At 33.3% G+C, this 27,586-nt stretch overlaps 2 long non-coding RNA genes across 2 annotated transcripts; both read right to left on the minus strand.

Annotated features, from left to right (window-relative positions):
* Positions 1-8,955: 8,955 nt before the first annotated feature.
* On the minus strand, positions 8,956-14,847 carry LOC149807365 (uncharacterized). Its single transcript, XR_016415042.1, has 2 exons — positions 14,729-14,847; positions 8,956-11,960 (listed from the first exon to the last, which is right to left on the minus strand). It is a non-coding gene; the product is annotated as an uncharacterized LOC149807365 (long non-coding RNA).
* An 8,755-nt stretch (positions 14,848-23,602) lies between these two features.
* Positions 23,603-27,314, minus strand: LOC149807366 (uncharacterized). The gene is made up of 3 exons (XR_016415054.1): positions 27,234-27,314; positions 26,754-26,841; positions 23,603-24,047 (listed from the first exon to the last, which is right to left on the minus strand). It is a non-coding gene; the product is annotated as an uncharacterized LOC149807366 (long non-coding RNA).
* Positions 27,315-27,586: the final 272 nt, after the last annotated feature.

Consider the following 27,586-nt stretch of genomic DNA (forward strand, 5'->3'; position numbering starts at 1 on the left):
TTCTATATGACGGCCGTGACTTTTCAGTCATGACATTGATATTATAAGGCTTGTTTGTGGAGCTTTCATACCTCATATTTTGCCAGGTATGTAGAACATGCTGTTTAATATAATATTTGATGTCAGTATATATGATCGTATATTCAGAAACTGGTGACTACATCAAAGACTTTGTTGTTTTGAGATTTTTCCTGTCTGTCCTTTCATTGTCCGTGGTACAATGTGACTAGGAAACCAACATTTCAGAATACCTTTTCCAGATTTTGTAGCAAATAGTTTTTTAAGGATATTAATTGGTTCTCAAATTTTACGTTTTGCAAGGCTTTCAGTCGGGAAAGAGAATCCGAAAGGATTTTCAGATTTAATTTTTTGGGGGTTGGTAGGGGGCATTAGGGGAATATACGGCTATAATTTTCTACTAAAAACGGAGGCTTTATCCATTAAATGGTTCAAGATGGTGTCACACTGTGTTGCAAAGGCATTTCCAAATTAGTTTTCATTCTTCACACCGCCTGTGTGCAGGAACGCATTGACATAATGTGACACTCTGAATTCATAGAATTTACTCTGAAAAAAAAATGTGATCAATGCAAAATGGTCTCAAATGTGGAAACAAAAGCTGACATCAAAACGTGACAAATTTATTCCTTTATTTTTCTGTTTGTTAGTGACACTCGCCTACTAGTAAACATATTTGGAAAAATAGTTTTTATAACCGAATTGATAGTGAGGCAAGAACTCAAGATAATGGCTGCTATAGATGAAATCTAGAGTATTAGTAATATGCGTTAAGTCACTAATAAACAGATAAATAAAATAAAAATAAATTTGACATGATTTGATTGTCAAGCTTTCTCCATATGCGACCATTCTTGTTTCATTTTGTTTTTATCACATGACAATATGGAGTCAGCGTTCACCTGATTTCCTATTGCGGAGTGCAACGCGTGGATCATACTAAGCAAGGAACCAGAATAAAACTTCGCTAATAAATATAGAACTATAGCGTAAGGAATTTGTTATAGACTATAAAATAACCAGTAGTCTTGAACAAATTTAAGAAATTATAATGCATAATACTAAACCTGCAGTCAAAAAACTAAGTATATCGGATAGATATGATTAATATGATGGACGAAAAATCTTTTAGATGGTAATTAGAGGTTAAAGCAATAACCGAACAATGCTTTTCTGTCCGATACACCTGAAAAATTCGATACATATTTTCTCCACGTTCTTTCTCAGTTACAATTTTAAAAAATACAATAGAATTAAAAAAACCAGCAGTTTTTCTCTCATTCTCCACAAAAATAAAGACCGGCTCAAGATACTAGGAAAACCCACCTTAAAACGGGCTCATCCCAACCAAACCAGATATGTTTTTCGTCTCCAATGCACACCGGTAAAAACTATTCGCATTTGTCATGTCGTCGAATCAAGGAAAATGTAATACAATTGTGATAATGTACCATCTGTAAAAATATTTTAAGGCTATTTACGTTGAACTTTGTGACATAATTTGAATACAAAATGCCTTCACTGCTGTTTATGTAAAATGTACTCCTTGTTTACATCATGTTTACCTCCAGACTTCAGTGTGACTTGAAACAAATGCTTTGTCGAGGTCCTTTACATAAATATGTTGTACAACCGAACATCTTTAAAGCAGCCATCTGTCTTAAAAGGTCACATTTTAATTACCACAGTAGCTGACTATGGAACATTTTGACGTCGTTGTTAATTGAGATTTTATTGTTTGATAAGTTAATGATTAAGGTAAGAAACAACGCTTTCTGAAGAATAGTTTATTTATTAAATATTCACCCACCCACCCATACCCCCCGCAGCCATAATTAGTATAAATCTAACTGTTATTTCATAGTCAAAATGAACAGTATGAGCGTGAAACGCTACACCATCTAGTGATAAATTATCTTCAACGATATTTTTCCAGCATTTCTCAGAATGTGATATCTTTGTTAAGAGGTAAGCTTCATCTTTACACGATTCATGAAATCATGAAGCTTGAATATAAATTGCACACTATGCATGAACGGTAATCGCAAAGTCATGAAGCTTGAATATAAAGTGCACACTTATACATGAACGGTAATTGCAAGTCATGAAGCCTGAATATAAATTGCACACTATGTATGAACGGTAATCGCAAAGTCATGAAGCTTGAGCATCGATTACACACTGCAAGAAAAGGTTGACGCTTCTGTACTGAACGGTGCCGAATTAATTCGGATGATGAGACAAGATGATTGAAGACTGAGTTGGTGATCAAGAGGCCAGTAAATTATCCTCCGGCGCCAGAATTCCAAGGTTCGAATGCTGATTGTGGCAAGTACCTCTATTTTCAAACACACACATTGGCGGATATAACGCTCAGCAGTGAGCCATACTTATGGCGGTTCCCAGCGGAGGGAATAACACACACACACACACACACACACACACACTGCAAATAACTGATTACTCTCGTGATTTTCGAAAAAGAACAAACATTTGTCGTTAATACGTATGCTCTTTACGCATCCAGGGCTACGTATTAGAATACATACTCTTAATGTTTAATTTTCTACAACTGAGAGTAAGTAGACAATGATCAAGAAATGATTTTATAAGATTATACTCTAACATTTGTGGCATAGAACAATACTGCAGTTCCCGTTAGTGGAAATATTGGTCATAATCTTGCTCATTTCTTGACTAGACATCCTTTAGACAGCGTTGAGAGACAAGAGAGGCAGATTTATAAAAAGGAGTTTGGTCTTTATATTCAGGAATGCCTGAATATAAGAGATCATTTTATATCTTTTAATTTAATTATCACAAAAGATCGGATGAATTCACTCTCAAACAGGTATTTAACCAATTCATTATATCTGCTCCCTTTGTTCTGAAAAACATCACGATCCCAATATCAAATACCTATATTTCTTTTTTCTTCTTATAAATTTTGAAGAATAATGATTTATCTTTTAAAGTTTCCCCATTCGTAATTTGGACGTCAAATGTGATAATTACTACAATATATCTCACAGATCTAGCGATATTATCTTAATAAGTCTATGGATATGTGATAATGTCAATCCACTATATTAGACGTACATTTCGAGTATATTTTCTCAAAAGTATAATATAAGATTCAAATGTTTTGAAATATCTAGTCGACCTAAAGAGAAAATAATGGAATCAAATTCGAAGATATCTCATAAATTGCATAGAACATATAATATTACTTAAAATATCTGTTAAATTAGTGAATTATATAATATAAAAATAATGATATACTGTGGTATGTTATAGATCTCTTTAAAATATCATGGCAATTTTATATATATATATAAAATTTAAACATTTCACAGTAAATTCGGATGTACATCCATCTTTTGTGAATCTAAAAATCTATATCACATATCTATTCAACGTTTATGATGAACAGTTTATGCGGTACTTTGCGTAATATATTAATATTACAGGATTCAAGAGATATATTTTATACTGCGCATACTATAGGAAAAAAAACCATTATAAGTTTTACATATTATGTGCTTCACAAAAACATTGTATTATATCTAGTATTGCTTTAGCAGGTTACTGATTATTGTTTAAATTAAAATACTATTTTAAGTTTTAACTAGAATAATATGTATTTTTTACAAATTATTCATTAAACAGAACTTTTGTAAATATATTAAAAATTGTTCGACTTACATGTACAACTTTAAGAAGATATTCTAACATTATGTGATTTATGTTACACATGAAATTTCATTTCTTTTATAGAAGATTTCCAAAGCTCATTTGATAAGATATCACAGACGTTTGCAAATTATCCAAAAATAAAATATAAAATGGTTTACGTACATTGAAAGATATATAAAAAACTTGGCAAGTTTTGAATACAGTTTATTATTACAATCTCGTAAACTGAATACAATATTTTGCATTCAGAGCAATTATGCTAAATATATTGTTAGCGTTATTGGACAGCCAATAAATTTAACAAGATATCTTTGAGATATTATTAGATCCTTAACGTTTTGGAATACTTGTTAATTTGGATTACTTTGATTCTGGTTATCTCAACGTTATAAATGATGTTTAAATAAGGATGATATTTTTCACAGTTCAGTGACACAAGGAGTCAGCAAGTCTAAATTTCACACTTATACGATGTTACCATTGACGTCTATTAAAAGTTCGTATCGTGTACTCCTCAATCAAAAATAGTACTCTTGCATATTTGTTTGATTATTTCCTCTTGTTACATCGGGGACCTCCGGTAAATGAAGGTGGTCTATGGCGCTAGCATCTGCATACCACAGACATCTCACATCTATCTGCGTAGGTTCGAGTCTCTGCTTGGCCAATGTGGGAATATAAGTAGGCTTGCCAGTACCTTTCCGTGGGCCGAAGATTCTTCTCTAGGTTCTTCGTCCACCACATATACTGGCCGCCAAGTATAGCATGTCATGTGTTCAAAAATGGCTTTAAAAAACCACAAACAAACCCTCCATGTATCCGAATGTAAAAAATTGAATGTAAATCCCGTTTTGCACTATTTGTTCTTCTTAAACGCACTTCAGTTCATTTCCTGCTCAGGTCACCTCACTCTTCAACGAAACGTCAATGATTAAGACGGCCCTGCGTTATGGTTGCAAGACTCATCATCAAGTGCTTAGTCAGGTGATGATACATGACTTATTTGGAAAGGCACTTAATTCCAACACTCCTGGTAAGTAATGTGATAACGAGTAAAACAACAATTGTTTTTGTTTCCGTATCAAAACGATTCTTATGGTGAAAATATTGAATCTATATCCAACATACCATACAGTAGAATAGATTATAAGATAATGTTTGTTCAACTTTAAAGACACATGTTTATGGCCTTAATGTGAACATATATATATATACTAAATTCATATCTATGAATAGATTCGAAACTTAAAGTTGTTGTAAGACCTAATGAATAATCTGCTTTTTTTATAAAAAGAAATAGTTTAAACGAATTGGACACACATGTGATTCTGCTGGGATTAATCAAACATTGAGTGATGCCACATTAAGTCCAAAAGGCCGGATAAGAACAAATACTACAGCATTGATCTAGTGAACTTAATTCAAGTTATTTCCGCACAGATACATAACTTTTAATGTATTCTAAACAGACACACAGAAAATATCGCAGATGTCAATTACCGTTTATACTCGTTTATAAGTCAGATTCAACCGAAAAATAATCATCGACCATAATATGCCGTAGCATAATGCCTCAGCCGATCAGAGTCTAATTTGTTTGTTCCTCTGATTAGGCCTAGTAAACTGCATAGATCCATATATGCGACTGCAGATCTGGATCAATGCAGTTTGCAGTGGGTTCGACTCATAGGCGAGACGGTATATATGGTCATCCTAGGGCGAAAGAAAGATTTTAGATTTGAAAGAACTGCTCAGTGTAGTATAGAGAGAACGATTCACAGAAATTTATTGAAAAGTCACAAAAGATTTATTTAAGCATACATATTACTATCACGCAGCACTTTCCGCTGTTTATCCAAATGATTCGGGATTGTCTGTAAGCGCCCCAAAAACTATAAAATCAAAATTGGTATGCCCCGCTAAGAAGCTGGGAGTATACTATTTTGTTATCCTTGCTCGTCTTTCCTTTTGTTCATTCGTCCCTGACACACTGGTTATATTTCAAGCTTATGTCTGCTTTACAGGCACTATTCATTGAACCCCATGATCATCCATAGTTAGATCGGGCTATCTCTTGGCTGTTGTTGTTGTTGTTGTTGTATGGTTTCGCGCCATTTCTCAGCACAATATATGCTATACATGGCGGCCAGTATAAATGGTGGAGGAAGAACGACGAAACCCCGGAAAAGAAGCCACTGGCAAGCTTTCTCACATACCAACATTGGCCGAATCCGAGACTCGAACCCACGCAGACAGAGGTGAGATGAGAGTGATCCGTAACTTTGAGCGCTTTAGACCACTCGGCCACTCCGGGAACAGTTTTGAATGTTAGCGTTACCGATATTTCACGCTTTAATGATTTCATTTGCGTCCACGGCAGTTGCTCATGAATCACTGGTTTGCGAAATGAAGCCATTTTGTACATGAATAGATCGTATGAACAACACCACTGAACCAAAGGTAAGCCTGTATGAGCTTTATTTCCTATTTCGATGGTTTGGAAGAAAAATCAAATATGTAGGTTTCAGGTTAAACATATTCTTCTATATAAGAAAACACCATCTTCTTAGTTTTTATAAATTTTTATTGCATTACTTGCAAATTGAGAAATATTTGAAAAGAAGATCTTATAAAAACAACAACAATGACAGCAGCAACAACAACAACAACAACAACAACAATAATAATAATAATAATAATAATAATTTATACACCTATTAAAAGCGACAAATAATAATAATAATAACAATGATAATAATAATAATAATAATAATAATAATAATAATAATAATAATAATAAGAAGAAGAAGAAGAAGAAGAATGAGAATGAGAATAACAATAACAATAATTTTTACACCCCATTAAAGGCGACGTTGTATTTAAAAAAATATTATTCGTTCTCATCTTCTTCTCCCTCTAATTATTCCAACTGTGATTGCCTCAGTTGTTTGTCTAAACATTTTCCATTGTTTTATGACACATCCTAGCTGGACACAGTGAATTCGATGATCCATATTTTATAGCTTTTCTTCATGTAGCAATTGAAATGTTTTTCTATTTCTGAACATACTTCGTGACTGTCTGCTGCACACCAATGCGTTATTTTAATTTGAAACGACCGTTCTGTTGATATGCCTCTGCAATGACATCATGCATAAAAAAAACAACAAAAACAAGTCCAAGTCTTAATGCAACCTATAATTTTAACAAATTTAACTATTCATTTTTTTAACGTTACATTTAGGGGATTCAATGTTACTAGAGAAGCGGTTTTATATGTGTACATATTGTTCTACCAACGTTATAAAAACTGTGCTTATTCACGATTCTTTCCATAACTGAAGTATAAGTTGTGCACTTGAGTTAATTTCCCATTTACTGTTGACTAAAGGGTGATGCAGCACTGTGTCTGGATGAACTCTGATGAGTACAATACTCACCTAAGAGAAAGACGGACCAGCGGTGAACACGTGTTTTCTTAGTATACAGCTGGTTATTATTTTTGTGTGCGGAAAATAAAATACTCAGATTGTTTTAGTTGATCCATTGTCGAAATTTATGTCATTTGTAGTTGTTTTGATCGTACCCGTTCACGCTTTTGTGCATTCCGCCAACTCTTAATGGCTTGACGTTGAATATATCATCAGAGTGACAATTTAGTTTTGCTAAGTCACGTGTACCATGATGGCACTAAAGGAAATTGTCACAAACACCATACTTATGGCGGCACTCATACATTTTACTCAACAAACAACAGCTGTTTTGAATATATATATATATATATATATATATATATATATATATATATATATATATAACATTTAGTCAACTTTTGAATCGCTAAGTGGTGGCATGTACCAACAAAGGATTGAAATTCTTATATATACTAGAGAATTTAGTATATATCTTTATAGAGTGAATTTAGTTAATATCTTTATAGAGTGAATTTAGTTAACATCTTTGTAGAGTAAATTTAGTTAATATCTTTGTAGAGTGAATTTAGTCAGTATCTTTAAAGAGTCAATTTAGTTAGTATTTTTATAGAGTGAGTTCAGTTAATACCATTAGAGTGAATTTAGTTAATATCTTCATATAGTGAATTTAGTTAATACCATTATAGAATGAATTTAGTTGATATCTTAAGAACTTGAATTTAGTTAATATCTTTGTAGAGTGAATTTAGTTAATGTCTTCATAGAGTGAATTTAGTTAATATATGTGTAGAGTGAATTTAGTTAATACCTTTTATAGTGAATTTAGTTAATATCTGTGTAGAGTGGATTTAGTTAATATCTTTATTGAGTGGATTTAGTTAACATCTGTGTAGAGTGAATTTAGTTCATATCTTTATAACTTGAATTTAGTCAATATCTGTTTAGAGTGAATTTAGTTAATATCTTTTATAGTGAATTTAGTTAATATTTTTATTGTGAATTTAGTTAATATATTTAAAAATTGAATTAAGTCAATATCTTTATAACTTGAAATTTGTTAATATCTTCGTATAGTGAATTTATTTAATATCTTTATAGTGTGAATTTAGTTAATATCATTATAGAGTGAATTTAGTTAATATCTTTAAAACTTGAATTTCGTTAATATCTTTGTAGATTGAATTTAGTTAATATCTTTATCACTTGAATTTTGTTGATATCTTTATAACTTGAATATAGTAAATATCTTGCTAGGAGATTGCTCATACATCGCTTTCTTTTCTCCCTTCATGTCCTGGTATCATATGATATCCATAGCAATGCCCATAATGCTGTGCGTCAAACCAGAGAAACAAGTATGTTGTACCCTTCCTTCCCACTTCAGGGTATTTTTTATTGCATTTTGCTTCAGCTCTTACAGGTTCATCATCGTAAGTACTATTATGAGACATTTTATCAATTGTGTATTTTAGAATTTCTCTTAACTGCTGGGGTGGGTGGGGTGGGGTGGTGAAGTAATATGCTCTCCCAAATTTAGCAGGATTATAACTACCTGGTTTAGGATTAATTTGATCTGGTTCTTTACAGTTTGAAAAAAGCTGTTTCACTCAAGACACCAGCTGGTCAAAAAAATCTAAAGTTGCTAAACATATATCAGTATTCTTGACTGCAAATAATACATCTCTAATTTCAAGAGAAAACTTGGCAACTCTGTTTATAACATTTGTGTCTAAATTTGAATTTTTCCTAACTAAGTTTAAAATAGATTGGAAGTCATCAACAAATCGATAGGGAATAATAATAATAATAATAATAATGAGGACTTTATATAGCGCATAATCTTTAGAAGCTCTAAGCGCTTTACAACATTACACAAACCATATAAGATAAAAATCATATAATGATATGATTACAAAACAAACGCCATTAAATTAGAAAACATTAAAAAAAAGATGCTGAGAATATTTAAGGTAAGAAACATTATTAGGTCTTTAAGTTTGTTCTTGCAGTCGAAATAAGTGAGTTTTGAGAGCCCTCTTGAATGTGATCACTGTGTCTTTGTGTCTAGGTTCAATGGGCAATTCATTCCACGTTGCTGGGCCCTGGTATGCAAAAGAACACTGTCCATATGACTTTGTTTTCATAGTGGGAATAATGAGTATACGATTGTCAGAAGTGGAGCGTAGGTATCTTGCTGGTGTTTACACATAGGTGAGGTCGGATAGGTATGTTGGACTAGAGTCTACAGTGAAACGTAGCACAGAGAACAAATTTTGTGTTTGATTCTTGATCGAATGGATAGCCAGTGTAGGGTACAGAGCAGTGGGGAGGTGTGCTCTGATCGTGGTACTCTAAGTATGATCCGAGCAGCTGTGTTTTGAACTTTTTGAAGTTTCTGGAGTAGATATTGAGATGAACCAGACAGAATTGAGTTACAATAGTCCAGTCTTGAAAGTACTAATGAACACACAAGTGTTTTAGTGGCATGAACTGAAAGATATTTGAGAATTGAGCTGATGCGTCTCAGCTCAAGCTATGCAGCCTTGCATATGTTCATGACATGTTGGTGCAATGTGAGAATACTGTCCAGAGTAACACCTAGGTTTCGTACTGATTGTGTGAATTTAATGTTGGTGTAGCTGATATTTATTGTTTGACGTAAAGGATGTGAATGAGAAAGTCTTTGTGTTGTGATCAGAATGGTCTCAGTTTTATCATCATTCATATGCAGCTTGTTACATGTCATCCATAATTTCACATCAGAAATGCATCTCTCTCCACCTTGGATGGTAGCATCAACTTCAGTTGGGTGGCTAGATTTGTATATTTGGGTGTCATCAGCGTACAATTGGTGAGACACTGGATGATGATCTAGGACACTTGAGAGCGACTGAGTGTACGGAATGAAGAGAACAGGTCCAAGAACAGACCCTTGTGGAACACCACAATATAGATCAACTGGGCTGGAGTGTATTCCATTTGCAGATAAAATTTGTGTCCTTTTGTCCCAGTAAGACTTGAACCACAGTAAGGCTGTATCATGAATTCCAAATACATGCTGGAGACGGTGAAGTAATATATCATGGTCTATTGTGTCAAATGCTGCAGACAAATCAAGGAGGGTGAGGACTGTAATCTTTCCGCTATCCAACGCAGAGAGAATGTCATTGACTACTTTTAGAAGAGTAGTTTCACTACCGTGGCAAGGGCGATATGCAGATTGTACATTGCTAAAAATACTGTTTGAATTTAGATGAGATACAGGCTGGGATAGAACAACCTTTCTAAGATTTTTTATATGAATGGGAGATTAGAAACTGGGCGGTAGTTCTTTAAATCGTTATGGTCAAGTGTTGGTTTCTTCAGCAGAGGCTTTACAATGGCAGTTTTGAAAAATGATGAGAATTCCCCGGATGAGAGAGAGGTATTAATAACATCAGTTAGTGAAGGCAATACTGGATCTAAGCACTCAAGCAGCAGTGATGTTGGAATTGGATCAAGTTCACATGACTTTGGTGCACTCTTCATCAGGATTGTACGTACGAAATCCATAGAGACAGGTTCAAATGCTGCTAATGGTTGCCGCTCAAATTCTGTATCCCAACTGTATGGTGACGACGAGTCAATTGAAATTCTGGTGTCAAGCTTATCTCTAATGGTTTGTACTTTGTCACGGAAGAAATTTGCAAACATTTACGGAAGGTCGACTGGAGAAAAGGTAGTTGGAAGTGGTGTAGATTTGTTCCTTGATATTAGCTTGTTAGTAATCTCGAAGAGCTCTTTGCAGCTGGAACTTTCCATGATCTTAGTAGTGTAGTGGGCTGATTTCGCTGCATGGACTATATTTGTGACATTCTTCTTAGCGGCTTCATAGATTTGCTTATGAATAGTGAGTCTGATGGAAATGCTTGAAATGGAATGATTTGAAGATAATATCGTAAAAAGAACTGCTAACTTTCTCAATACTCTGTTGTTACAACCATTCCGAAGAAAAATATTCAACATTGAGTGAAAATGTCTATCAACATGTAATAGAATATCATTTCTGTTTTTTACCTCTTCTAAAGGTATTTCATCAGCACTGCCCAAGGTACCAAGCACTCTCTTAGAAAGGTAGAGTAAGTGATTTCTACTCTGAGCTTTATCTTTTGAATCATGGTCACCCTTGGCAAAGCTAATGAAAGCCTTCTTATTCCTTCGATGACAAGGATCTATTGTAAAGTCATTCGTTGGAGTCTCTATTGGTACAACTGTTGAATGTCGAATGTTGATGCCTATCTTAGTCCCATCAGCAGCTGACAGTTTTGGAGTAAATTTGAAAATGGAACATGGCTGTCTATAATCTAAATTGAACTTACTTATCCAGGAAAAAAAACATGCAATAAAAGTATTATTTGACATAAAAGAAGCAGAATTATGACTGACACGTTTGCAGAAGTTATTCATGATTGTACAATACCAGCCAAAAGAAATATATGAGCTCAGAACATGGTCCACAAAGTCCCAGCCAATTTCATCGCCAGCTCCAGTATCCCGGGTAAGAAAGTGGATGGCCTCTCTCTCTCCTGGACCTATGTCACAATCCCGAGTACCACTTAAACAACAGCGATACCAAATCTAAATATAAAATAAGATATATCACAATCCTGATTAACACTTAAACAACTGCCATGTCCATCATACTCTTCTCCAAAAGGAACATGTAAGATGTTCCTGGTAAAGTTGTCCTTTGGAGAAGATGGCAAAAAGCTGATTGCTGAGTCACTGCTGCATGATATAACTCCATGTTACATCTGAGTTTGGATGTCCACTCTGTAAACACACAAAATAAAAAGATCATATATAATTAAAACCAGTTTGTGGCAGTTTACAGACACTGGACACAAATGTTTACTTCATCACTATCTATAGAAATATTCACACCACCAATATATTATTAGTTCTATATATCTACAGCTTATCCACCACCCTGACAAAACTGACTGAAGATAATAATAATAATAATAATAATAATAATAATGAGAACTTTGTATAGCGCCTAATCTTTAGAAGCTCTAAGCGCTTTACAACATTAGACAACACATATAAGATTAAAAAAACATATATAATGATATGATTACAAAAACAAGCACCTTGAAATTGGAAAATATAAAAACATGCTGAGAATATTTAAAGTAGGAAACATTATTAGGTCTTTAAGATTAAAAGATCTTTCAAATGTTTGAAATAAATAAATAAATATATATATATATATATATATATATATATATATATATATATATATATATATATATATACACACACACACACACACACACTGGTCGCGTTCTTATATAGCCACCCCTTCTGCAATGGAAAGTGGCTATATAAGATGAGTGGTCTTTTCAATTGAAGGACTAAATTGTTTGTGCATAAGTGTATGTAATGTGTATAGTAAGGTAGTAAGAAAGTTACACATAACTTCAAAGCATTTAATATCTTCATTTAAAAGCAGCATTAATTACTAAAATGTTCTTGTCTTAAGAACAGACTTATTTCAATTGAACAAACTCTACAGTAATAATTCTTATTCTCGACTTAAGCATGAAATGCAAGTGAGGTATATTTGTCATGCAAATTGCAGAAACTTTCAAAAATGTCATTTATATCTTGGTACGTATACAATTCTCTTTCCATTTACTCCATTCTCCAACGCTGATGAATATTCTCCTTATCTGTTACAAAAATTGCACTGGAGTCTTTCCAACATAAAGCGATTTGATCCCCCACACCACCACCAAGGCTGTTGAGTCCAATGACTTTAACTTTTCTTTTAAAGTAATAAGTCTCCATTTTCGTGATGACATGTTAAAGTTTTCTAAAGATTTTTTCCTTTGTTGCTAATGGTAAAGTACTGCAATTAATTATGAAGATGAAACTTTTGTGGACGAAATGCCTTGTTTCTAAAGGAAGTGATGCATGAGTTCAACTTTAAGTCAGTTGTCTCATGATTTTCTGGTCTTTGTCTGGTACTCGGTGCTGTTCAAGGTTAATTTCTTCCTGTGTGCTAATCCACAAAATCTATTTTTATCACATGAATACCATTTTGTGATCTTGACAATTTATGTCCAATTGTAATCATCAAAGAGAAGAACTCGACAGCTGTGTGAAGCCCAATACTCACATAAATTTTAAGCCCATTTCCTGCAAATGTCCGCATTTATAGATAATGATATATTAACCTTAGTAGTACATGTACTTCAGCAAACACTTCTTTAAGTAATGAAAACCTGACATTAGGAAATAGACATCAGTAGAGATAATCATATTACTTACTGTACCAATTAAATATTGGTTTCCGACACATATTAAAATAAAATGTGGCCACTTGTGACAAGAAAATCTTCATTTTTGCACAATTATAATTGCTGCTGGTCGCATTTGAGGGGTGGACTTTCTTGAGGGATACTTTAAAACAGAAACTCGTCAGTGCCATAAAAAAGTAGGTGGTCAATGAGCCGTTCAAGAGGGGAACCACTGTATATAAGGGCTTCTAATGTTTTTTGGAGAACCGGATTGTTTTAACAGGGCCAGGGAATTATAAAAGCATGAAAAAGACAATATTACTTGTCATAAATACTAAAATATATATTGATATATGTATTTCATGAACTAATGTGTGAGATTATTTTGTAGGTTCAGTTATGACATTGCTTTGTATCATAACCTTCTTCTCATATCTTGCTATGAGAAGAGATTACTCATAAGTTAAGACATGTCTTGCCCATGTTCAGAGAGAGAGAGAGAGAGAGAGAGACAGAGACAGACAGACAGACAGAGAGAGAGAGAGAAAGGGAATTCAGACTCTCTAACAAGGGTGTCACCAATAACCATGAAGATACGACTACATCTTTGGGAATGAGGTACGGAATGGCTGTAAGGAAAAGACAGCTATTCTGACTGGAGCAACGAATTCTTATATATATATATATATATATATATATATATATATATATATATATATATATATATATATATATATATATATATATATATATATATATATATATATATATATATATATATATATATATAATGCTAAATTCTAAAGATACATTTATAAAGCCTTTATATTTAAAATACAAGAAATACATATAAACTTACACGTTCCCATCGTGCTTACCAACTTCATTGTATATATTGATTGGTAACTTTCAGAATGCAATATAGATAGCTAAATCTCAATTAACTTTATGATATCCAACGAGTATAAAATTCAATAGTTGCGAATAATGCAACGATCATTTTGGAGAAATGTATCGTGCTAAAATAGGATACTAATTTTGAATAGGTTACTAAACATTACTCAATATTACTTAAAGAATCTATTAGCTGCAAATTAAATCTAAACATGAAGTTGGTAGCGAATTCTTCTTTTCCAATAATACATGCCACAAATACAATTAAACATTCCATTATATTATAATATAACAGATAAGAACTCACAAAAATGTTGGAAATTATGAACTTTACCGTTAAAGTCTCAAATATTAAAAAGTACACATTCTTTAAAGAAGTTTGCGAACGCAGACGATTCTTACCTGTAAGGAAAAGACAGAACTGTTCTGACTGGAGCAACGAATTAATTCTTCGTAAGCCTGATTTGCTATTTATACAGTTTTTCGTTTGCTCAGTGTTAGTGAGAACATACACTTTGAACTTTTCCATGGCGATCGTGTCTACCATCTGCGCAACGCATCCAATATTGATATATTAATAATTTGCATGTTTTGCAGCTTCCCTCCAAATCTAAATGATGACATTTAGATACGAGCGAAATGTATTTTGTGCTGACAATTGTTGATTTTTAGTTACGAGCAAAATGTACTTTGTTCTGATAAATGTTGACATTTAGTTACGAGCGAAATGTATTGTATGTTTTGTGCTGACAATTTGTTGATATTTAGTTACGAGCGAAATGTATTGTATTATTGTATGGGTTTCTGCACCTGCTTGTAAAGTGCTATCTTTATAAAATTTCGTACAGTTATATATCACAGATATATAAATTTTATCTCCATATATTTTAGTGGAAAATTATTTTCAATATAAATTAATGAAAAATTACTTTTAATACAATTTAGAATAAATTTCAATCGTAATACTTTTACTTAAAGTTCTGTCCTAATAGTTCCATTCTGGATGTGCTGCTGCATATTTGTTATCATTATCCATTTATCACGTATTTCCTTTCAACTTTTTTTATTGTAAAAAATATATTTTCTTACATTAACATTTAGTTTGGAATATTAACCTGAAATAGTAGTTTCTGCTTTTCTTGTGATTTAAGCAAAATAAAATTTAATGTTAGTTAACAGGCTTAAGTCCATGAAAATGTATAATGCTTACATAGCAGACAAATTTGGTCGAGTGTGTGTGATGGTGAACTAGCTCAAAAATAGTATTCTGTTATGGCTAATAAAGGTTATTTCTATTGCTTAAATCTTATCTAATTAATGCAGGCCATACAGGTTAACAACACTGACAGTTTGTATTAAAACACATTATGATTTGTGGTGAGACAAAAAATGTGAGGATAATGGATGGATGCACAAGCACATGGAAAAATTATTTTACAAATATTCAAAAAGAAGAATTGTGAATAGCAAAAGGCACATCAGAACCAACAGCTTAATAAGGCTAACAAGTTTTATAAAAATATTTTGAATTGTTTGGGAATGATGCTCTTAAACTGAAAATGTGTTTGACAGACTAATGCACAGACGGCAAGATGAAATCCATTTATACATCTTTTGTTATGTTGGGCGTGAAAACAAAATGTCACCAAAGTACTATTGTGAAATAATCAATCCATAACAGACCTGCTCAGGGTTAAACTACTGGTATTAAACAACTAAGATTCCAACGATTTGGAAAGTTTTGACTACAAAACACTGCTTTGGCATCATTTTTTAAATCAGTCACAGCTCCTTAAATGATTATATTTATTGTCACAATAAGATGTCATATCCTCTCATGTTTTAGTTTTTACTTTGAGTTTCCAGTGTTTCACCATTCAGTGAATGTTTCTTATCCATTCTTAACTTTCAAATTGTTTAAAACACCTGGAGATTGGAAGGATATATCACTGGATACCAATTTTAAGTTAGTTTATATAAACATACAAGAATCTAGCATTTATATTAATTTTAGAAACTTTTTTTGGACACTGTATGTATTGATGGGCATTTCATCATTGTAACAATTCATTTACCTCTCCACTTTGAACAATATTTGAAGTGTCTTTTGTGAAGATACAACAAAAGAAACAAAACTATTTCAGCCTTTACCAGGCAAGAAACCAAAACCTCACGAAAGCACTATATGTATCAGAACTGTTATGGAGGACAATCTGCAAATATAGTTGCTTAGTAATTTAAAACTTTTCTGTTAGTCATATGGAAATGGATGCACGTTTAGAGATCTACATTTGTTTTGCTGCATTGTTGTGTATATACCAAGTTCTGGACGGTCTGATGGAACACCCATGACAAGCACCTGCAAGAAAATAATATCTTTCATAAAATGCAGGGTGGAGATGGAAGTTTACGTGTAGTGATTTAACCTAACCAATTAAAAACAAATACAATATGACCACATGTATATGACACTGTATATGGGTGTTTGTTATTTTTTTAACAATACCTTTTACAAGTTTTCAGTCATATCGCTACGATGTCTGACACCAGGCCGACCGGTCCAAATACTAACCTTTTAATGCTGAACACCAAGCGAGGCAGCTGTTAGTACCATTTTTATAAGTCTTTTGTATGACTCGGCTGGGGTTCTAACCCGCGACTTCCCGCATCCAAGGCATATGCTCTAACCACTAGGCTATTGACACTGTATACAGTCTTTGAGCATATATATGTATGTATGTATGTATGTATGTATGTATGTATGTATGTATGTATGTATGTAGAGAGAGAGAGAGAGAGAGAGAGAGAGAGAAGTCAACATAACACCAGTACATGCCTTAATAAGCCAACCTAATTTGGTCAAAAATAATTTTAAAAATTAACCAATTTCATATCCCCACTTGTGCTATGGAAGCTGATGCTAAATTCAACTCAAACAAGATGAAGAAGATGGAAAAACATTAAATCTTGTCTTTTATATAAATATGACATTATTTCCTAGGTATGTTGAGTGGTTAGCAGAGTTCTGTATACAAATCAAATGAAATAATGTATGACTATTTATCTTGGACTGCCAATTTTAAAAAAGGAATGTTATCAAAGCAACTCATTGATCTTGGTGCAAAAATTAGTTTACCTTATTTTATTGAGAACTAATGTGATTACTATCATTGGAAAAGATCAGGGCTATATAGTAACATTTTCGTATACTGGTCTGAGTATGTTATTCTTTTTCTTAGATTTATGTAGAATTTACCTTTATACCATATACTGTATTATATACTGCTTATACTAAATACAGCTTATAAAATAAACTATGAAGCTGGAGTCTTGTTTAATTCATTAATTTAATTTGATATGTCATACAACTGAGTTAATTATTAAAAAAGTGCAATTATTGGGCGACAATACTGAACTTTCCACCAATGAGATTCACTCAATATTCATTCAAACATTCTTATTTTTAGCAGAGGTGGAATAGTGTAGCCTTGTAAAAGTTTTAACAACAGTGACTTGCAAATATCGAAATAAGGGTAATCAGTGGCAGAATGAGTATACTACGTATATCATGTTACGATGTATGCGGCAGCCTACGAGTACCTTTACGTAAATTATACACACGGCGGCAGTGCTTATATATGCCGTAAACGGCAGCCATGCGGTGTTTTAAACGATGATTCAAAGTGTTAATATACGTTTTTTGTTATAAACGTTTCAGACTAGAACAACAGAATCCATGGACAAAGAGTAACTTACTAGAATTCTAAAACATTTCCTCTTCCAAATGGCTATGAATAAAATCTCATTTTGTTTTCTTTAATAGACCATCCATATTGGGTCGGAAAGTGGGTACGGATGCGATGATAATTTATAATTGACAACTCTTTAGTACGTCTACAATACACAAATTGGTGTAATCTTTTCAAGAAATTGAAATACAAATCTGTTCACTGCTATCACTGCGTAACTTCTGATCATGTGTACTTCCAGAAGTACTGGGCACGCCAGTGTTCATTCATAACGGTCACTTTTCATCTTTTGACGCCATATTTACAGCTGCTGAGTTTGGTTTTGTGTGTGATGTCATGACCACGTGACACACTTTTTTGAAGAAATTACGCGATTGGTTCCAACAATTTCGCATGTTCATAGTCTGGAGAGTGAATTTAGTAAATATCTTTACAGAGTGAATTTAGTTAATATCTTTACAGAGTGAATTTAGTTAATATCTTCATCACTTGAATTTTGTTGATATCTTTATAATTGAATTTTGTTAATATCTTCGTATAGTGAATTTATTTAACATCTCTGCAGTGTGAATTTAGTTAATATCAGTATAGAATGAATTTAGTTAATATCTTTGTAGAGTGAATTTAGTTAATATTATTGTAGAGTGAATTTAGTTAATATCTTTATAGATTTAATTTAGTTAATATCTCTATAGAGTCAATTTAGTTAATATCTTTACGGAGTCAATTTAGTATATATCTTTATAGGTTTAGTTTAGTTAATATCTTTATAGAGTCAATTTAGCTATTATCTTTATTGAGTCAATTTATTTAATATCTTTATATATTTAATTTAGTTAATATATTTATGGAGACAATTTAGTTATAATCTATATACAGTCAATTTAGTTAATATCTTTATAGATTTAATTGAGTAAATATCTCTTTTGAGTCAGTTTAGATAATATCTTTACAGAGTCAATTTAGTTAATATCTTTATAGAGTTAAGTTAGTTAATATCTTTATAGAGTCAATATAGTTACTATCTCTATAGAGTCAACTTAGTTAACATCTTTATAGAGTCAATTTAGTTAACATCTTGATAGAGTCAATTTAGTTTACTCTCCCATGCATGCATGAAGTAAATGACAATGAATATGGCAAGACTTTGTTCTAGGGCCCTTATTTAATATCCAAAGAGCGTTCGCTCGCTATTTTAACACACACGTTATGTAACTCTAGGTTTCATACTGAAACGTGTAGTCTAACTAATAAAAGAAATAAATTCTTTCATACTCCCACATGTAAAAAAAACATATATAAAAAACCGAACGTTTTCAATACTTGCAATAATATTCTAAATAACAAACTTGTACACAACGAAATGGACGAAAATGCCCCCCCCCCATTAATTGCTTATTTACTTAATTTCATACATATGTTCTCTTTTCTTTTGAAACGTTTCGTGTCCTTAATATACACAATTGTTTACCTTAATTTTTGGACGTACTTCAATTATTACAATGAATGCCGTCTTTTCATGTTTTTATTTTTTTGGGAAAAACCTTGATGTTAGTCAATCCGTGTTCAATCCCATATTGTTTAATAAAACGACAATACAATATGTTTAAAACAATCAATAGTATCGTTAAGGACTGGCCTTTACATTCACGTCAGAATGGAAAATAATTAATATGACAGCGTATAGTGTAAAATAAATCATCCCAAAATAATCTCTCTCTCTCTCTCTCTCTCTCTCTCTCTCTCTCTTTCTCTCTCTCGTTATTATAAGTCTTGGTCAGTCATGGTAGAAATTGCCTTATTTTACATCCAAATAAGAGCTTGTTATTTATTTTACTTAAATACGCTTTTAATGCTACATCTTCCACTGAACTCATAGGGCATATGAGCATATTTAATGTACCTATAGATTCGCATATCATCATGCCTGATGTTAAAATCTCATTGATCCCCATAGGATCATGAGGAATGTTAAATTCCCAAAGATTCCCATATACTTTAATTCGCAAAGATCATTATAGCGCGCCGTCAATCCTATATCATCCCCCACAATCATTTACATGTTTCTACTCGAAATCCAAATGATATACAGATCATACGCAGAGCTCATTTATAAAAATCAAAATGAAATTGAAATAAATTTATTTCCAAATTTAACTAATAGAAAAGTTTTAGAAGTTTTGATCATTATCGATTTATTTAACAAAGTATTGATAGGGGTTTGAGATGCAAGTATCAGCATTCATAACGGATAAGAATAAAGACATTACCATATTTATTGATTGGGTGAGTGCGTGATTTGAATTTTTAAAGTAGCTTTAAAAAATTTCAGTCATCGCTACGATGTCTGCAATGTGGCAGTTTATAGTAATGTCTAGCACTGGGTCATCGAGGCCGACGTGTGGCATCATGTACCACCCAGTGCCATTATTCTAACCAGTCCTAATACAAACCTCTTAATCCTGAGCGCCAAACGAGGCAGCTGTTAGTTCCATTTGTATAAGTCTTTGATATGATCCGGCAGAGGTTCGAACTCGCGACCTCTCGCATCCGAAGCGGACGCTCTAACCACTTAGGCCACCGGAGCGGTTGATTCATTTATTTGTGCTATTCATTACGCTAAATTATTCATTTATTATATTGTATATACTTAAAGTAATAATTATGTAAATTTCATGACGTTTGTAGTGTATAAAAATATAAAATCTATATCTTATAAAAACATTATGGAGATCGATTTTCCCAACATAATTTTTATTAAAAACTCACCTAAAAATAATGAAATGAGAAGAAAAAATATGTTAAATACACTGTTCACAAAATATTTCAGAGTAACATATTTAGTTGTGGTTTAAGTGTCAATGTATTTGTCACTGCAAAATGTACACACACACACACACACACACACACACACACACACCATTATCATACAGGTTAGAGAATTATTAATTCGTACTTTACGGAGATTCGAACCCGGGTAAGCTGGTTACTGTACCAATCGTATTGCCTTCATGCATCAACCCTTATATTATTTCGACCATGCTCACTTAACCCCAAGAATGATACTACGAAGTAGACACGCTCGCATGCTGACCCAGTAATTAATTCTCATATAAATATACATTTCTTCCGGGTTCCTACGAAATAAATCAAGTTATACAGAGGTTACTATAGAATTACAAATATACACCAAACATATAGTAAAGTACAATCCCTGGATCCTACAGGAGAATATCGTACCGTAACCAGCGTACATAGGTTCGAATCTCTGTTGAGTACGAATTAAAATTTATCTAACCTGCATGATAATATTATTTATTCATATTTATAAATACTGTTAATGTTATCCAATCTCTTCCTATAAAAAATTCAACTTCTAACTTTCTATGTCGTCAACGTACTCAGGAACTAGCCCGGCCTCGAGAAAGCGCAACAGTTCGTCATTCCAAGACAAGGTGTATTCCAAATTGTTGTCCAATATAAACACGAAATGACCACAATAGGTAGGGTTGTGCTATTCCATATGCATTTACAAGTTGTCAAAGATAGGATTTGATCCGGAATTATTATGTATGTATTACCGAAAGAGATCCTGCTGACCGTAATTTAAGAGCCTCGAGAAATAGCGGTGTCTAAAATGTACACAGATGTGTCCGGACAAATGCAGCAGTGCAGGTTTGGGTTAGATTTATAGGAGAAACGTGTACAATTATTTACATGTGTTTTCTCTGTTCTTTTGTCTTGTTTGTCATGTATGTATCTGAAAATCTCATCATGGATGAAATAAAGAAAGAATAAACAGTGGTGATATGGTGGAAATTGAATACATTAATAAACCTACACACCTACAGTCTGTATGGTCATCGAGAGACAGAAAGAAAGAAAATTCAGATGTTTACAGTTCAGGGATATGAATTACAAAAATACCGTGCAGTTCAATGCAGTGGAGAAATCTCTGCGTTTTATAAAGGGCGGGCAAAGGGGAGGGGGGCCGAGGGCAGTGGAAGGGAAGGCAGGCCGTGTGGGGGCATGTTTTAAACGTTGCATTACTTAAGCCAAAAACAGAAAATAAATACATAAAAAATGTCACTTTATATAAAAGAATTATAGAGAATAAAACTTCAAAAGTAAATTGCTTTTCTTTCATATGGCCAATGCTCGGTTCCCGTTCAGTTTATCCATTGTATCCTATCATAATCCTTTCGTCGTATTTCACTTGCTATTTGCAGTTTTGTTTCACTTTAATTCATTAATAAAGCAAATGTTGAAAGATAGATATACTAATTTAAGTTTATGCATCCCATGAAGTAGCCGGCTTATTTATCAATATTCTTCATCAGCTACTTTACTTTGACTGTCATTTCTTTCCAGCCTTGATTGTAGTTATCAACTATGTCTAGAAGGATCGGTGATAACATTTATGCTTGTAACATGCTTGGAAGAAACTTTAGAATGAGTTGTGTAACTCTTTAACATTCTTCTCGGTTGGACGCAGTAAAACTGGTAGATCCGTATTTTCTCGCCATATTTTCGTTTGAGTTAAGGAAAAGGAACACACTTGCCCTTCTTCCTGTTTCTGATCACAGTTCGCCATTTGTCCTTTTGGAATCAAAATAGGGACACACTTGCCCGTTTTCCTGTTTCTGATCACAAGTTGTGACTTTATGCTGCACAACAACACCTTCCTCTTTATATTTGGATGTACCGATGAATCAATACACATTTTAAGCAATAAATGGTCGGTTCGTTCTGGAATAACATCGCACAAAAGTTCAAAGCTAACTTCTCTCAGGGGCCCCCGAGCAGCCGAGTGGTCTAAAGCGCTCTCCGTTACGGATCACTGCCATCTCACCTCTGTCTGCATGGGTTCGAGTTTAGGATTCGGCCAATGTGGGAATATGAGAAAGCTTGCCAGTAGCCTCTGGTGGGTCGGTTGTTCTTTCCAGGGTTTTCATGGGTTCTTCCTCCACCATTAATACTGGCCACCATGTATAGCCTATCGTGTGCTGAAAAATGGCGTTAAACCCTACAACAACAACAACAACTAACTTCTGTAAAGGGAGGCAAGGCTGTCGATAATTTTAAAATAATATAACTCTTCTTTAATTTCAGTGTTACATTTCAGGGATTTGATTTTAGTAAACTTTACCGATCTAGATATTTTAAAATACGAATATTGTTCTACAAAAGCAGGATATTTTGACTTATTGATTGAAAATGTTCTCCACAACTGATATTTAAATTACATTAAGTTTAGAATTGACTCTAGGTACACATAATATAATTTATTATTCTGCTTGCTACAATTCATGCACATATTTGTATAGGCATTAGTACTAACAATCCTTTCTAATAACAAAACTCGAAAATGTATTTTTTCTTTTCTCCAGTAATTAAGGGGGAAGGCACCTATACGGTGCCCCCCATCCCCAAGAAAAAGAGAATGTATCATTGCTAATTTTACACTCTGTCGTTTAGAATATAGCCATTCTTACTGCTGGAAGCTATTAGACTATTATTTAAAACACTGATTTCAAACGTTTTTAATTGAATAGCATCGCATGTACAATTGCTACAATTCATGCACATATTTTTATAGGTATTATTTTATAGACAACAGATTTCAACAAAAGTTATTGACATTTTTCAGGAAACGATATCCTTTAAAAAACTGCGCAATAAAGAGGTCGTCAGTTAAAAATATAAATGTCTTTCAAGAATAGATGACTTGAATTAGATCAGTAAAAACCGTCTGAGGTGTGATTAAATTCTGCCGTTCAAATAAGGTTGTCCACCAGTGGAGTAACTTCTATAGTTACTGGGCCAACCGCTGGTACCAGCATTTCCAAAACTGTAACCATAAGGACCTAGATAGGACTGGAATCCTTGTTGAAATCCTGGTTGGAATACTCCTTGGAATCCTGGTTGGAAGCCAAAGCCATAACCGAAAGGCCGACCAGAGTTAGCCCGAGCTGGTGAAACGGGGAATGAAAATTATTATTTTTAACAGATACAAGAGAACAAAGTCTTTCAAATAGTTAATATGATCTTTTTGTTACACTTACTCTGATAACATGCTTTGAAATAATGTTTTGTCATGTTTAATATTCCCTCCTGCATGAAAGCTGTCGAAGCCAAATAGTGGCGTACTAAGGATAAATGGCGACGATGATGGCCAAAAGGGGTTTTGGCGCCCAAGACCTCTGGCACCCGTTGTTAATTCGCTTAGAAACGTCTGGCCCACGGGGTGCCCCTTCCGTTCTCCCGTTAATACTGAAACCAGAACTAAGCAATCTGAATGCTTATTTATCTGATGTATTTGTCTGCAGCTAAACAAATATTAAAATACGTCTGTGGTCGTTATATTAACAATCGGATTCAATACCTCTTCGGGAGGAAAATATTTCAAATTAGAAATACATGTAGTTGTGTTTTATCACATTCAACGTTTCTTTATTACCATTTTGGATGCCATTCACTTGATTGCTGTAACTCAAATTTGGCTGAGTTGTGCAAGCATGCGTATGTATATAAATCATGTTTGTGACATACGATTTATGCCTTATATAAGGTGGCTTTATGTTAGGGATCTATTAATAACCCAACATTAATGATTGTTTTAGTTACTCACTCCTTCGACACATAAAGATTTTCTATTTTTAGTGCATACATTTTTATGTGTAAATGAACAAAACTTCACATTTAGAGGTCTTGTGCCGAATGTTTTTAATTAGTCCGAAATATAATATTTTAATATTCATGAAACTATATAAATAATTTACTTTTATTGTTACCTACAAACATTTGGTAGTAGATACGATCAATCAGAGACGGGTTAGTGACAGCATTTTATTAAAATGTAGATAACCAAGAAATTAAAACAATATTTAAACAAATATTAAAAGTGCTTAAAATGGTTGACGCTAGCACAGGAGTCTGACGTTTTATCAATAAAGTACGGCGAAATCTCTGACAATATGAAATCCCCTTATCGGTAATATAAATAAACACAAGGAGTGCAAGCGTGACCACAACCCTTCCCTCGATTCGACTTTTTCTCACGCGTCTTTTATCGCTTCAGAATCGCAAGAAGACTGAAAAACTACACATATACTTTCAAAAGACAGTAACGTACCAACGCATATCTCTTAAATGACCATGGCCTGAATCCAATCTGGCGAATTAACCTTTATTTTCACCACTACGATCAAAATCCCTTTCTAGCAAAATCGGCTAGACGGAAGTAGCACTTTCTACCAGTTTCTACCCTGCAGTAAATATGCTGAATAACATGATGAAAGTAATTTCACAAGATAAAATGTTTATCTTGCTTTGCATTTCAGATTGTATCATTTTATAATTTTATTTAAATTTCCAGAACAGAAATATGTAGTCAAAGTTTTGATAGTAGAAATAACGGTTGATAACGTCATCAACCGTCATAAATTTCCCTAATATTCAAAGATAACACAGATTCTGCGCCGTGTTCGGTACAATTATTAGACCCTAACACATATTTACTGCAGGGTAGAAACTGGTAGAATGTGCTACTTCCGTCTAGCCAATTTTGCTAGAAAGGAATTTTGATCGTAGTGGTGAAAATAAAGGTTAATTCGCCGGATTGGATTCAGGCCATGGTCATTTAAGAGATATGCGTTGGTACGTTACTGTCTTTTGAATCTATATGTGTAGTTTTTCAGTCTTCTTGCGATTCTGAAGCGATAAAAGACGCGTGAGAAAAAGTCGAATCGAGCGAAGGATTGTGGTCACGCTTGTACTCCTCGTGTTTATTTATATTACCGATAAGGGGATTTCATATTGTCAGAGATTTCGCCGTACGTTATTGATAAAACATCAGACTCCCTGTGACGCTAGCCAGGGAGCACATTTACGCAACTGTTTCCGTTAATATCTGGAGTCTTGTAATTTAAAACCTTGACAGAAAGAAGGGAAATCATACATGAATCAATATTCTTGAAAAATTCAACAATTACTGACACTTGCAAGTATAAGAAAATTATTATTTAATGGTATGTGACTCCAAAATGTTGTTTATTTCATTATTAAAACTTTGCTGCAGTCTCCAAATATTGTCAACCATTTATGTGGTATACTTATGTCTCTTAAATAGTATGTATTTGATTGTTTCTTCACAAAAAGTTGTTAGGACTAGAACAAGTCTGTGGTACTTTTTTTTCGTTTGTATATGAAGGTTCTACTTCTTTAAAGCCGGGTTAATGTGCAGCTTAAGTTAATTGAGTAACCAAGCTTGAAATGTTTAAAATTGTATTCAGTGGAGGAAATAATGACGCCCGTGCACCATAAATGCCAAGAAATATGGAAATGATTCTGAGAGTTCGAAAAAATGACTTTAGCTGGTTAACAACCACTGTGACAATGCATGTGCACAAATAAACATATTCCTGAATTTTAAAATTTAAATTCTTGTTGGATTGTTAACACTAGTTTGAACTTTATTTACATAAAAACTCTATTTTTAATCAATGGATCTGAAAAATTTGGTGTCATATATTTCTTATGAATATCGTTGATTAAAGAAATATAACTTGAATATGCATTCTACCTAAAATATCTTGACGCCGCAAACAATCAAAACAAAACAAAACTATAATGCCCTCGTCCCCAAAACCCAAAGCAAAACAAAGCAAAATGGTTACCGTTCCAAACAGGAGTGCATAGCACGTTGATCACGCAGATTAGCGCCAAGACGATGGAAATTATTATGAATTTGCTCATTCTGTAATACTGAAAAAGTAAAGATACAATATTTGATCAATAATACAATCTTTTATCAATATTTTATAAGTTCTTTGTTTTCTTGTTTTATATAAAATTATGAAGGTGATTAGGTAGTCGAGTTTAAGGACATTTTCGAAATGTGTGCATGGAGTCGATCGAGTCGTATTTCTCATCAGAAGTCCAGTCATCATCACATCAGTAGTAAAATATTCTTGAGCTTTTGCTGTCATGGTCAAGTTTCTTTTAAAGAAACAATTTTGCAAAGGAAAATAGTCTTAATATAACGTTTTTCAGAAATTTCAGAAGTCAAAGTAAAAGAACAATGTGTATAATGCAGTTATTCTTTCATGATATAATTTTACAAACAATCTTTGAAAACGTTTGAAAATGACTCTTACCTGCAAATTGTCATTCAGTGAGAAATACCAGTATTTGTGATGTGTATGCGCATACGGTTGTTTATAAGTCACAGGGCTGGTTCAAATCATATACCATAGCAATTTTTATTGGCTGATCGCTGATATTAAACGGTAAGTACTTCCTCGTCCAGGTCAGAGTCTAAACCTATTTACGTTTGCATTGGTTGATTTCTAGCTAACATAAATTATTTCCTCGTAAAGTTTATTTGTCGCTACGTAGAAAATATTTCCTCGTTCAGTTGATAGGCCGCTTAATAGAATTATTTCCTCGTTCAGTTAATATGTCGAAAAACATATTTTGTTTCTTCGGTCAAGAAAACTGAAAACATTTC

Source organism: Sinohyriopsis cumingii, chromosome 1 (genome assembly GCF_028554795.1).
Source record: "Sinohyriopsis cumingii isolate HCF-2022 chromosome 1, ASM2855479v2, whole genome shotgun sequence".
Taxonomy (NCBI): domain Eukaryota; kingdom Metazoa; phylum Mollusca; class Bivalvia; order Unionida; family Unionidae; genus Sinohyriopsis; species Sinohyriopsis cumingii.